General features: G+C 35.7%; 1 non-coding gene across 1 annotated transcript; it reads right to left on the bottom strand.

The window, feature by feature from the left end:
- Positions 1 to 840: 840 nt before the first annotated feature.
- On the bottom strand, positions 841 to 978 carry LOC119505821. Its single transcript, XR_005210857.1, has one exon. It is a non-coding gene; the product is annotated as a U4 spliceosomal RNA (small nuclear RNA).
- Between the last annotated feature and the right edge of the window lie 13,287 nt (positions 979 to 14,265).

The raw sequence follows: 14,265 nt of genomic DNA, 5'->3' as shown, positions 1-14,265 counted from the left end.
TAGATTGAGTCTGGGCCTGGAGCAGATAATCCCCCTCCACACACACACACTCCAGTTCCTTCTGCAAATCCTTCCTTCCCTACTCATTCCCTGTTGATCTGTGCTGAGAAGTCCACTTCACCCAGCCCAGTCACTGACATTGAGGAATCTCAGCCCAGTCTCAGGTATTCAGCCAGAGGGACAGGAAGGGGTGTACCCTGCAGTGGACACCTGAACCCACTTTTTCCAACCCATAGTTACTCAGACCACCCGGGAAACATCTTGGGGTTCAGTTCCTCAGACCCTGGTGCTCCTTCCAGAGTGAGGATTGAGCTTTCTTCCTGCAGGATCTACCAGGAGAACACCCACAGCTCTGGGATATCTTGGCATTCTGCAGTGAGTAAAAAGCTTCCTCTTCACACCTGCCATTGAAGAGGGAATTTTGCCAGTGAATACTCTGAGTTTTTTCTGAAATATTGATCACTGAACCTTTCTTTCTCTGCACCATTCCTCCATGGTTTATTGTTTCTCTGGTAATATTGTATCAAAATTTATTTTAGCAGAGCATCCTTTCATTGAGGGAATGGCCTGCTCAAAATCCTGGTATGCTGCAGGATCTTTTTATAGATTCGGGATTGTTCCTGGAGACAATCATGATAGAGATTCAGAAAAAGGGGGAAAGCATCTCCAATATGACATGAACACACAAAATATTGGAAACTTCCAGTCAGATAAGTTGGAGACAGGCTTGTCCTGGCTGAGCCATAAGGGAGCTGGAGGGGAAAGGGCAAGTGGCATCCCTATGTCTACACTTTTATTAATTTTTTAATTACACCTTTTATTTAAACAATGAATACTCAGTCTCCATAAAGACTGTTAAAAATCGCCAATTCTGACTATATTTCAAATCATGACAAGGTATTGGGAACAGTTTTCAATTAGCAATAGTCATGCCATGGATAAACCACATTGGCTATGAAACTGCCACTGTGCAAAACTTTTTTTATAATTTTTAATGGTTCATTTTTCCTGCAACACTAACAGAGTTGAAAAAATTTTGAAAAATTTACAAGCACAGGTATTACAACTCCAAAAATTCCTTTAATTTTAACTATAATATTGACTCCAAAACTGGAATTTAGTATACTTTTTAGTTTCCTGCCTTTCATTGAAGTTTTGAAATAAAATTTTTGAAGTATACTTCTTAATTTGTCTTGTCATTGAGAAAATTGCCACATTAGACAATTTCTCAAGACCCAATAATGATCCTAATTATTTTTAAGTACAACTTACTGAAATGTCTTTCATTTCACTGTGACTGATATTGTATATAAAATGTATAGATAGATCAATAGATAGAGGTGATGCTCAGTAGGAGAATATTGAATGCCACTGAATTGTACACTTTAAAATGATTAATTGTATGTTTTGTGAATTTTACCTAAAGATAGGTATATGTCACCTTCAAATAAGGATCAGTTTGCACTAAGTAAAATTCCTGCATAAGAGAAATTCTGTTTTTGAAGAACAACATATGATGGTGGTTTTCAATACCTACTAGTGCATACTCCTTAAAACTATTAAAATGAAATTTCTTGAGGACCTAAATTGTTGTATATTTAAGAGCTGTGTCAGTGACTGCTTTTTGTAAAGCAAATATATTCAGTGAAATTAAATTCCTTTTGTTAAAAATTCAGAATATGAAATCACCTTATTTAATTTAATTTTTATATCTACATTTGAAAGGTGAAATTAGAACATTCATAGTCTCAAATTTATATACCTCTTTCCCATAATCATATCATCATCTGGTTATGAATCATCCTCAAATTCTTTTCTTTTTCCTGTACTTTAAAATTTGAAAATATATTCATTTCTTAAATTCACATTAATCACTTATATTTTCAAAGTTGCTTTCTCTCACTGGTAAGCAAGAACATAGGCCTTCTAATAACCATTCACCTTTATATATTTTCAGGATTGTTCACTGAGGTTTATTAACTACTTTGGGTTCAAAATAGCATCCCACAGAAAGTTGCAGAAATATTTGCAAATGTTTGCATAAATATTTGCATCAAGGAGCTTTTATTCCAAATTAGCATATTTATTCAATTACTATATATACATCAGACACACCTAATATTATATATGCATTTGATGAATGTGCATTTGTGTGCAAAGTGCCCTAATTACATTTGCTCCTAACCCAGATTATCTAAAGATAAATTCCAGCATCATATAACACCCAGTATTTCTCCCTCCCACAAATCACTGGCATGACTGAGTTCTTACTTCATGCTCCCTTCAGATAGCTCCTGAAGGGGAAAGAGAGAAGATTGCCATACTCTGGCCAAGCTTCTCTGTTCATGACACCTGAAACACTTACGGGCAGACTGAAAAAAGACAGCTAAGTACAGAATATTTGAACTGAGATCTGAGCCACCTCCTGAGGCCTTAGAGAGTGAGCTCAAACAAGATTCATCAGGAGCATGCCTCTGGCTTGGAGGAAGGAGTTAAATTTGTAAATGCCTTTTTCCATGACTTTTATCCTGGGACAAAGGACTGCCATTCCACAGAACATGCAGTAAAGAAAGGGGTTCCTGTGAAAAAGTGGAATATAAATCTCCTACTATTTCAACAAACACCACAAAAGCTCTCAGGACACCAAAGGCCTAGTGCTATTTTTGTAACATTTACATGCTTCCTCCTTAATAATATCCAGACTCTTACAAGGGCAATTACTTTCACAACCTTGGTTGAACCATTTTTTAAAAAATCACTGTATATTTACAATGCATTCCTTCATGGAGTATCATGTATTTAATTGGTATTGATCTTAGTGATATTTCTACCCTACACTAAAATAGTTTACAGCGCATCACACCCACCTAAACAATTTTTATTCAGGTTTATGTTTCTCATTTCTTTCTTTCCTTTTTTTCTCTCTTTCCCTATTTTTAAGGCATTTACTTGGCAGTAGTTAGAATTTAGTCTATATGAATAGTCTAGTTGAAATAGCCAAGCTCCACACACAGGGGAAACAGAAAAATTCCTTACCACAGAGAGGCTATGAGCAGCCTTAGTGGGCTGAAGAGTCTGTTATCTCCAAATGAAGCCTGGTGTGAAGCCAGCATTTGGGAGCAGAACCTGGCTTAATGGACATAGTTATAGGCAGTTATGCCACAAGAGCAATTTTTTTCAGATATTTTCTCTGCTCAGCCACGCTCCAGCAATATACTGTCACTGCATTTCTCATGCAGTGTCTTGGTAACAACCTAAAAATCCAAAAATTATGCAAAAATCCCACTTTATGAGATAATCCCAATGTCAGAAACACAAGCAGAATTACAGTTAAAATTGACAGGGTAAGGTTGTGACTCAACTGATGACCCTTCTGCAGCATTACATGTTGCTTTCAAGAGAAAAATAAGTTTTAGTTTTTGTATTTTTCTCTATAAAATAAAATCACGATGTGTAATTATGAGATATATTTTATAAATAAAAATTTCAACCTCTGTTTTTTCAAGTTTGCTCATTTTTTCCAAGTTTTTGTTTAAAAAAGAAAGTAGAAAGTATATTTGTGATTAATACAAGATAGTGAACTATGCAGTAGAGTTTGGTAGCTTGGTTTCTCAAGGTTCAGCCAAGCCTATTTTCACATTCTGGACATTCTGTTATTACCAGCACACACCAGCTCAGATGTTGGAATTGGATGGGAACAGAACTTACCATGATCAGCTCATAGCACAGGATGACCACATCTTCAATCTCATATCTCCAGTCTCTTTCCTAGGCACTCAAAATCTTAAAACTTTCATAATTAATCATATTTTCAAGTTTCTGAAATCTCCAGACTACTAGTTAGAATGTCCTAGTAGTGCTAGACAATATTAGTTAGTAGGACTTCCTATTCATGAAATAAAATCATTAACATTTTTCAAGCCTCCTGTTTAAAAAGTACACTCTGGGTGGCCTCTTGTTTAAAATCAATTTTATTGGGATATATTCATATACCATGCAATCATCCAAAGTGTGTAATCAGTTGTTCACAGTACCATCATATCTTTGTGCATTCGTCACCACAATCATGTTTTTAACTCAGTTTTATTGAGATATATTTACAAACTACCCAATTATCCACAGTATACCATCAATTGTTCATGGTACAATTATATAGGTGAACATTCATCACTACAATCAATTTTTGAACATTTTCATTACAACAAAAAATAATGATAAAAATTAAAATAAAAAAGAATTCCCAAAACATCTCATTCCTCAATCACCCCCTATTTTTCATTTAAATTTTGGCCCTATTTTCTACTTATCTGTCCATAAACTAGATAAAGGGAGTGTGAGCCAGAAGATTTCCACAATCACACCATCACACTATGTAACTTACCTAGTTATGTGATCATCTTCAAGAATCAAGGATACCGGGTTGCAGTTTGACAGTTTCAGGTATTTCCTTGTAGTTATTCGAATACACTAAAATTGAGGAATTAACTGCTCACCTGGGGGAACTAGAGAAGGAACAGCAAACTAACCCCAAAGCAAAATGAAGGAAAGAAATAACAAAGATTGGAGCACAGATAAATGAAATTGAGAACAGGAAAGCAATAGAGACAGTAAGAATAGAAACCAGAAGCTGGTTCTATGAGGAAATCAATAAAATTGATGGACACTCAGCAATGCTTTTTTTAAATTTTTTTTGTTTTTTTTTTGTTTTTTTTTTCAATTTTATTTTGAAATAAGTTCAAAGTTATAGGAACAGTTGCAAAAACAATACAAACCCCACACACAGAACTCCAGCATACCCTGACCTCCCTCCCCCAATACCATGATCCACCAACTTTAACATGCTATCACACCATTTCTCTTTCCCTCCCTCCCTCCCTATCATCCATCATCTATTGCTCTGCCTTCTGAACATATGAGAGCAAGCTGCACACACCTTTGAACAAACACTAGAATTCACATATACAATTCCCATGAACAAGAACATTCTTTTATGCAATCCCATTAAGCACAGCTAAGAAATTCAAGAAATTCAACATTTATACATAGCTTACATTCTATATTTCCCTTTTTTTTCTTATGTCTCAACTGTGTCCCTTTGAGCCTCCTGTCTTCCATCCTCAGATCCCATCCAGGATCATTCTTGGCATTCAATTGTCATCTATTTAGACTGTCTTTTTTTCAATTATGGAAACATATATACAGCCTAAATCTTCCCACTCCATCCCCTCCCTAGAATTCCATCAGTGGGATTAATCACATTTAGAATGTTGTAATGCTATCACCTTCCCACCATCCATTACTAGAAATTTCTCTTCACCTCAAACAGCAACCCTACACTCATTTCTTAACTCCCCATTGCCTCTTCCCCCATTTCTCATAACTCATACTCTACTTTTCATCTCTATGGTCATATTCTCTGATAATTTCTTTGTGTTTACATTGTGGCTTAAAATTAGCCTCAAATCCATAACAATCTTTTTTTTCTTTGATACCAAATTAACATCAATAGGACACATAAAATATGTTCCTGTACTCCTCCATTCCCCCACCTTTATATAGTTCTTGCCAAAAATTACATATCTTACATTGAGTCCAAAACCACTGATTTGTCATTAGAGTTTGTGTATTTTATATCATGTAGGAAGTAAATAGTGGAGTTACAAATAAAAAATAGTTGATTTCTATTTGTATTCCACTGTGGTCAGAGAATGTGCTTTGAAAATATTCAATTGTTTTTTTTTAATTTATTGAGGCTTGTTTTATGTACCAGCTTATGCTCTATTCTGGAGAAAGATCTGTGATCGCTGGAGAAAAATGTGTGTCCTAGTGATTTGGGGTGTAAGATTCTACATGTGTCTGTTAAAATTCTTTATATCTCTCTCTCTCCTTTCTTTGTTTCTCTGTTGGTAGGGCTCCCTTTAGTATCTGAAGTAGGGCAGGTCTTTTATTGGCAAAATCTCTCAGCATTTGTTTGTCTGTGAAAAATTTAAGCTCTCCCTCAAATTTGAAGGAGAGTTTTGCTGGATAAAGTATCCTTGGTTGGAAATTTTTCTCTCTCAGAATTTTAAATATGTCATGCCACTGCCTCCTCACCTCCATGGTGAGTAGGTGGTGGCTGCTGAGTAGTCACTACTTAGTCTCATGCTGTTTCCTTTGTTTGTGGTCAATTGCTTTTCTCTTGCTGCTTTCAGAACTTGCTCCTTCTCTTCAGTATTTGACAGTCTGATCAGAATATGTCTTGGAGTGGGTTTATTTGGATCATTTCTATTTGGAGTTTGCTGGGAATTTATGCTTTGTGTATTTATATTGTGTAGGTTTGGGAAGTTTTCCCCAACAATTTCTTTGAATACTCTTTCTAGATATTTACCCTTCTCTTCCCCTTCTGGGACACCAATGAGTGTTAAATTTGGATGTTTTATTTTATCTAACGTAACCCTGAGATCCATTTTGATTTTTTTGATTTTTTCTCCATTCTTTCTTTTGTTCTTTCATTTTCTGTTCTGTGGATCTCCAAGACACTGAGTCATTGTTCAACTTCCTCTAATCCATATTATGAGTATCCAGAGTCTTTTTAATTTGGCCAACAGTTTCTTTTATTTCCATAAGATCTTCTATTTTTTAATTTACTCCTGCAATTTCTTCTTTATGCTCTTCTAGGTTCTTCTTTATGTCCTTTATATCCTGTGCCATGCTCTTGTTCTTTGATTGTAGTCCTTTGATTAATTGCACCAAGTACTGTGTCTCTTCTGATATTTTGATTTGGGTGTTTGGGATTGGGTTCTCCATATTGTCTGGTTTTATCATATGCTTTAAGATTTTCTGTTGTTTTTGGCCTCTTGGCATTTGCTTTGCTTGATAGGGTTCTTTCAAGTTATAAAAAATACCAATCTAATTTTTCAGATGTACAACTTGGTGGTGTACACTTTCTCTAACTAACCAGCAGATGGCATCTGTGAGTCACCTATTCCCCTCAAGTCAGTTCTCCTCAACTTTATCTTTGTGGTGTGTGGGGAAATGATTCTTGTGGGGTTCACTTGGTGAACTCAGTTTGGGTGTGTTGTTGGTGCTGTCCACCCTGAATGTGGGGCATGTGTCTGGGTGATTAGGGAGGCAGGCCAGCTTTAATAGTCAAACCTCCCAGGTGTTCCCGGAGATTCAAGGCTGTTGTAAGAGTCTAAGCCTTCATTTCAGTTTTGCCCAAGATTTTCTCTGCCACTGACCCACAAGTCCCTGGCATTGATGTAGTGACCCTGGGTTTCCTGAGTGGGCTCACCTTCACAGCTGTGATCTTCCAGGACCTCTGCTGAGGGAAGGCTGTGCTATGCCACAAATGTGCACCATCCATCAAGGGAAGTCCTGGGCTGCCAGGCCATGCAGGGGTACTCCCAGCCTGATGCAAAGACGGCTGAATGGGGCATCTCAACCCCCCACTTTTCACACAGCTCCACCTTCCCAGCTCCAGGACAACTAGCTGTGTATGCACCCAAGGCCACTGTCCACAGCCGATATTGTGGTGTGTGCATGGTGCTGTGGGATACACACCCATCACACTGGGTTTCCTGGTGTGGCTCTGGGCTATGGGTTTGGCCCTGGGCAGGAGTGTCTCCAGCCCATTGGGGAGCCAGCTGCAAGCAGCACAGTTTCTTTCTCCTTTTGGCTCTCCCCTCTGTCCCCTGGCCCTGAGGACATCAGCAGTTGTCTATCCTCCATGCCAGACACTGAGAGGTTGGCACAGCGTGCTCCTGCCATGCTTCACTGTGTGGTTCTCACTGTCATAATTGCAGCTGCTCCTGGGTTTTTTTTTTTTAAAGAACTAGTCCATCTCCAAACACCAACCCCCAGTTTCCCCACACCACAGTATGGCTGTGGGACTTTCCCCTGGCATACTCATTTCAGAATGCAGACTCCTGGTTTCACCAAGTGCATGGTCCCTGTGGTTTTAACAGAACTTGTCCAGCTGGTGCATCACTGAAACTGGTGTTCTGGGTCACTTCCTGGTTTTTATCTAGTATTTTTCATGGAGGTGTTTTTTTTTTTGCCCTGTCTCACTTAGCCACCATCTTAGGTTATCCCAGCAATGCTTTTTAGTGTGTCATGTACAAGTCCTTCACATCAGTGGTTAAATTTGTTCATAGAGGATTGATTCTTTTTGTTGCTGTAGTAAATGAATATTTTCTTGATTTCCTCTATGGATTATTCTTTACTAGTGTTTGAAGCCATCATTGATTTTTGCATGTTGATATTTTACCCTGCTACTTTACTGAATTCATTCTTTTGCTCTAATAGCTTTCTTGTTGACTTTTCAGGATTTTCTTCATATAGGATCATGTCATCTGCAAATAAGGAAAGTTTTACTTCTTCCTTTCCTATTTGGATGTCTTTTATTCCTGTTTCATGAAAAATTACTCTGGCTGGATCTTCCAGTAGAGTGTTGAGTAACAGTGATGACATCCTTGCATTGTTCCTGATCTAATGGAGAAAATTTTCAGTCTCACACAATTGAATATGATGTTAGCTGTGGTTTTTATTTTTATTTTTTTAATTAGTACATGTTTTATTGTGAAATTTAACTTATACACAGAAGAGTGATAACTTTCAAAGTATGATTTAACAAGAAGTTAAATCAAATTTTATAAACTGGGTTACAGTTCCAAAGTTTCAGTTATTTCCTTATTGTGAAACATAAGACATAAACAGGTGACAATTTTCAAAGTAAAATTTAATGGGTAGCTATAGTCAAAATTTCAGAGAAAATTATAGGTTATATTTCCACCATTTCAGTTATTTCCTTTTGGTTAGCATCATATATATATAAAGATTCAGCATTCACAATCCTTTGTTAAATCCCATCTTTTCTGTTGCTACCCCTTCCTCTCTTTTAATCACTTTGTCAGTCTTCAGGGGTGTCTAGGCAGTGACCAGACTAACTTGTTCACATTAAAAATGTGTGTTGACATTATGGGGAAGGGGCTGCATCTGGTTGATGGTGTTAAAGAGGCTCTTGCCTCTGAGTTTTAGGACTTGTCTGGCACAGGAACAGTCTGGTGGCATTAATTTCTGAAAAAATAAGTGTAGTGAGTGAAACTTTTATAGACAAATTTTTGTCCACTGTTGTAGCATGTCCATTACATAATTCTTATTTGTGGCTAGTGAAAATTCATTGTATGGATATAATACACTTTACGTATACTTATTCTGCTTTTTGGAAGAGATTGAGAAGTATTGGTGCTAGTTCTTTAAATGTTTTATAGATTTCAACAGTATTGCCATCTTGTCTTGATCATTTTTTTATTGGATGGTTTTTGATTTTTGATTCAAACTCTTTGCTTATTATAGTTCTTTTGAGTTATTCTATTTTCTCTTATGCTAGTTTTGGTAATTTGTGTATTTCTAAGAATTTATCCCATCTCATTATTTAATTTGCTGGTTTACAACTGTGAATAGTATCTTGCAACCTTTTATATTTCTCTAAAATTTTGCACTGTCCCCAGTTTAATTTCAAATTTCAGTTATTAGTGTTTTTTTTCTCTTTCTTCCCCTTTGTCAGTGTAATTAAAAGTTTGGCAATTTTATTGATTTTTCCAAGAACAAACTTTTGGGTTTTTTATTTTGTCTATTGTTTTTATCTTCTATATTCTGTGTTTGTTCACTCTAATCTTTATTTCCTTCTTTCTAATAATTTTGGATTTAGTTTGCTCTTTACTTTAATCTTCCATAGGATGTAAAGTTAATTCTCAGGATTACTCTTCTTTATTAAAGTAGGTGTTTCAAGGTATAAATTTGCTTGATCACTGTTTTTCTTTTATCACACAAGTTTAGTTATTTTGGGTTATCATTTTCATTCATCTCAAAGTGTTTTCTAATTTCCCTTGTGATTCATTTTTTTGACAAACTTGTTTAAATGGGTGTTATTTAATTTCTAGATGTTTATGGATTTTCTGATTTTTGAGTTCATTCCATTATAGTTGGAAAATATACTTTGTGGAATTTAAAACATTTTAAAATATTGTATAAGTATTTAAAAATATTTTAGACTTGTTTGTGATCAGATATATGGTTTACCCTTGAGAATATTCCATGTGTACTTGAGAAGAATATATATTTTCTTCTGTTGTGTGGCATATTCTATATATGTCTACTAGTTCTATGTGGTTCATAGCATTAAGTCCTCTATTTACTTAATCATCTCTCTGGTTCTGTTATTTGAATTGGGACAGTGAATGTCCAATTACTATCATATAAACATGTATTTCATCTTTCATATTTGTTTCACATATTTTGAGCCTGTTGTTAGGTATGCATATGCTTGCAATTTTTATGTTTTTGATGAATTGAGTATTTTTCAGTATATAATGTCCTTTGTCTCCCAACAATTTTTACTTAAAGTATATTTTTGTGATATTAGCATATCCACCCCATTCTCTTTTGGTTACAGTTAGCATGGAATATCATATTCCATCCTTTTGCTTCAACCTATTTTTTTCATTAGACTTAAAGTGAGTCTCCTGTAGACAGAATGTGGTTGTGTCATTTTTAAAGTATTCATTCCACCAATCTCTGCTTTTCAATTGGATATTTAATCCTTTGGCATGTAAAATAATTACTGAAAAGGGAGGAGTTATTTCTGTCATCTGTTTTCTATTTATCATATATTATTGTTTCTCATGTCCTCCATTATTCCTTTTTGAGAATAAACTGATTTTTATAGTGTCCAATTTTTACTTCTTTCTCATTCCCTTTTTTTCAAATGTTTAGTTACTTTCTTAATGATTATCCTAGGGATTACAATTAACTTGTAAAAAAACAATCCAGATTGAACTACTATTGACAAAGGAGAATAGTATAAAATATCTCTAGTCTTAAAAGCACCATTAATCCCTCTTTATGTTGTGATTGTCACAGCTTAGTTCTTTATATATTGTGTTCCCATTAAAATGTGTTTATAATTACTGTTTTAGGCAATTGTCTCTAAATCCTATTGGAAAAATTGAGATGCTACATACCAAAAATTCTTTTATACTAGTAATGATATTTTGCCAGTGCTGCTATGACAAATACCATATCATGTATTGACTTAAACAACAAGCATATACTGTGTCATTGTTTTGAAGTCTAGAAGTTTAAAATCAAGACATTGGCAAGGCCAGCATTCTAGTGATGACAGTTCTCTGTCCATGTTGATCTCTCTCTCTTCTCTGGCTTCTATGTCTAGCTCTTTGCTTCTCATTCCCATGTTTAATTTCCTTTTCTTACCAACAACAGTAGGTTGGATTTAGGCCCACACTCACTCAGTTTTGCCAAGGGATCTTCAAAAGTCCTAGTCACAAATGTGTCTAGACTGATTTATCTTAATGTATTCAAAGATACCATTTTCAAATGGGTTCACACCCACATGAATGTTGATTAAATCTTGAACACGGTCTCCATGTGTACAGGATTCAATCTGCAACACACATGGAGACAAACCATGACAAATAAGATAAAACACCTCTCTCTGTCTTTGCACAATGGGGTATTCCTTTATGTTTTGCCAGGTCATTTACCCCATTGCCCACATCTTCACTTCCTAATTTTCTGAAGTTTAATTTTCAGCAAGATATGGTAACATGGAGTCTTCTCAGTCCTTTTCTGAGCACAAGTATTGTACTACACATCTGCTTTGCTGCCTAGATTCTCATTAAACACAGAGTTATTTTAGGGAATAACACTCAATTAACACTCTCCCCTGCTTTCCTAGCCAGGGCTTTGGTGTATTTAATCTTTACTTCACCTGCTATCTTTTCCCCAGGCAGCAGAGGTTTCTCATTTGCATTTTAATGTTTCCAAGGGCCATCCTCCCCTTTGCCACATTTTTGCCCAAAGAGAGTGCCAAGTTAGGGTCAAGAAAGGCAAGCAACTTGCATCAGCTCTTCAAGGAATGCCCAGAAAAATTAAAATTGACAAACATAATTCCTTGGGATCAAGATCGGCCCCCTCCCTCTGTAATCATACATATGCTGGGAACATGGGTTGCAGTCTTCAAAAACCACCCCACAATTGAGAGTTGGGGATGTATGGCTAAGTTTAAACACTTCAAATCTCTCCTTCCACATTTGTTACCTTAAATTCAGTCTTCATGTGATTGCTGTAAACTTCTGCATGTTTCTTATGACAAATTTGATTTTGACACTTTTTGCTCTTTTATGCATTGTTTCTAAGGAGGAATGACCCTTAGCAGATTTCTAATCCAATATTTTTGCTGATACCACCTTCTGCACAGTTTTAAAGGTGAGACTCTCCCATATTGCATCATAACCTCTAAGGCAATGGATTTTAAAGGTCTCTGCAGCTTGAAATTATCTGTTTTGTTTTTTTTTTAATTAGGATATATAGGACCTGTCACAAGAAGTTCTGGTTTAATTGTTCTTGATTGTGATCTGGACATTCAGAGTTTAAAAGATTCTGAATGTATTTGAATAAGCATCAAAGCTTGAAAAATACTTCTGTAAGGAAGCAGAGACCTAAAACAGGATATTGCTTTTCACAGTGTGAGGTATATTTGCCCTTTGTATCACCAAACCCCAGAAGCTTGGTATAACCAAAGGGCCCATTCCAGACCTACTGAAATATTACAGTGTAGGTAAAGTCCCTAACATAAACTCTCTTGACAGTGTCTTTGGATATGAACTGATTGAGGCACTGTCAGAATCTTCATTGTTTTGCACAGGTTTTAAGCATTGTGAAAAGGGACACAGAAATGGATTCTGAACCAGTGCTGCTCATTCTTCAAAGCACCTATGAGCCCCTGGGATCTTGTTAAAATGCAGATCCTGATTTATTAGGTCTAGAATTGATTCTGCTTTTCTACCAATGTCTCTGTCATGCTCATGCTGCTGATCCATTTACCCCACACTATGAGTTCTCATGCCCTGTTCAGGGTTTCAGCAACTTAGAGAAGTCTTTCTCAAAAACTGCATTGCTTTTAATAAAAAGAAAATGATTTTCATATATATTAGCCTAAGCTTATATTTATAACATTTTTCTATGACATTTGCAACCATATTCAGACCAAAAATATCCACTAATAATAGCCCATTAATAAAAGTGAAACTCCTGAATTCCACTCAAATATAAATTTCAGTTCTTACTGGGAAGATGCCTGAAGTTATGCAGTTCATTGTGGTGTGTACTTACATTTTAACTGTTTCCCCATTTTTTCTCAATGCACTCTGATAAATTTTAAACTTTTCATGTAAGTCCACTACCCTTGAGGGTCTGGTTATTTCCACTTCAGTGAATCTATGGAATGTCTCTTCATACTGCAAGACTCCTCAATAAATTCCCTGATTCATCCTTCTAGAATCTTTCTCTGTCCTGGTCTCCCAGCTCACAATATTCATCTGGATTTCTCTGGCTCCACTTTCCAGGTATTTGCAAGCTCTTTCTTAAACTTTAATTATTGGAACTCTGTAGACCTCAGTCTCAGCTTCCTTTCCTTCTCCTTCTTTATGTAGGCAATACCTTCCATTATTCAAATTCATATATTCATCTTTAGGTTTCTAAAACAATCTTTCCAGTGTGACTCATATATGATTCCCAGAACTGAATATGAAATTCTCTGTGGGATATTTCAGTTTCCTCTTCACTAATGTAGATGAACTTATTACCTTTTGAAACCTTCCTCATTTTTAATAATTCAAACCTTAAAAAGGGATCTTACCTGTGACCCAATACCTGGAGTAATGAAACCTCAGAATAATCTTCATACAAAATGCCTGCATTTGTAGAAGAGTTTTCCATCTCCCCAAATGAAATAGTTCTAAGTAGTGTATTCAAGTATCCTTGGTTTTCTCCTTTAAATTATCTCTTCTAACGTAGCTCTTGAATGCCACACTTCCAGGCTGTTTTTTATATTTGCTAGTAAAACTTCATGTCCTTGGACAGGCTTAGTTCAGAGCTGACATGCAACATCAATATATACACATTTCTGTCAGAAAAAAGGTCATTACTTGCCTCAAAATTGTAGTAGTTTAACTAGGCTGAAATATCATAGAAATATATAAGAAAACCATGGAAATGGAATTACTGAATACCAAAATACAAGCTAATAAAATAATAAGGAATATAACTTGTTAATTTTCTGAAAAGTATGTATGGAAAAAAGGCAAAATATTACTTTAAACTCAAATATCTGTACCTAAAATGAAAATATATTGCTTGATTTTTCATCTGAAATATTTTTATTCTATGTTTCAATATATGTGTGAAGTCTTGCATACTCTTAAT

Source organism: Choloepus didactylus, chromosome 10, assembly GCF_015220235.1.
Source record: "Choloepus didactylus isolate mChoDid1 chromosome 10, mChoDid1.pri, whole genome shotgun sequence".
Classification (NCBI taxonomy): domain Eukaryota; kingdom Metazoa; phylum Chordata; class Mammalia; order Pilosa; family Megalonychidae; genus Choloepus; species Choloepus didactylus.
Note: the sequence above shows the minus strand (reverse complement) of the source record. Positions and strands in the feature narration are given on the sequence as shown.